This window comes from Monoraphidium neglectum (genome assembly GCF_000611645.1).
Source record: "Monoraphidium neglectum strain SAG 48.87 unplaced genomic scaffold scaffold01188, whole genome shotgun sequence".
NCBI lineage: Eukaryota > Viridiplantae > Chlorophyta > Chlorophyceae > Sphaeropleales > Selenastraceae > Monoraphidium > Monoraphidium neglectum.
The window spans coordinates 12,637-13,308 of record NW_014012440.1 but is presented as its reverse complement, the minus strand read 5'-3'; positions in this window follow the sequence as shown (position 1 = coordinate 13,308).

Sequence of the window (672 nt, the reverse complement as noted above, 5' to 3'; positions counted from 1 at the left end):
ATCATCATCAGGCGCTGGATGTCCCAGCACCCCTTCCAAAGGAGCCGTCTGCTGTTTGAGGCTGACTTGCTGGCTTCAGCCTCTATCCGACAGAATTGTGTGGTTGGGACGCCCTCTCGTTGCATGATGTTTCAATGGGCCTGGTAGGCAGGTGCTACACACCGTGTACGCTGCTCTGGTGCTAAACCGCCGATGCAGGAGTTGACAGAGTTGCAGCAGCGGTTGTCTGCCCTCTCTCGCATTTCTGGAGGAGGGAACCTCATGCACAACCATATTCGCACGCAGCCGGGTCTTGGCTGATGTTGGTTTACCTACATTGCATATTATGTGTGCAATCATGTCATCATGGCTTTCAGGCCGCAGTTTCTTGTGCAAGACTTGGCACACACGCTGTGCCAAAAGATCAGGCCAGGTGCCGCTGCCGTGCTGCAGGTGGGTGCAGCAGATTCAGGGTGCCTGGAATGTATTGTTGCACGCCCATACGTGCAATGCAAGTACGCGCGTGACCCCTGGTATTCTGCCAATTAATGCAGACAGTCGATCCAGACTGGCATGTCACCTGGTGGCCCCGCCCGGGCGATGATGAGCGTCTCGGGGCATGCAAACTGATTCAGTCTAACTTGGTCAAACCCGCCTCCAACACCGCAGCCTGCGCCTTCCACACAACTGCTG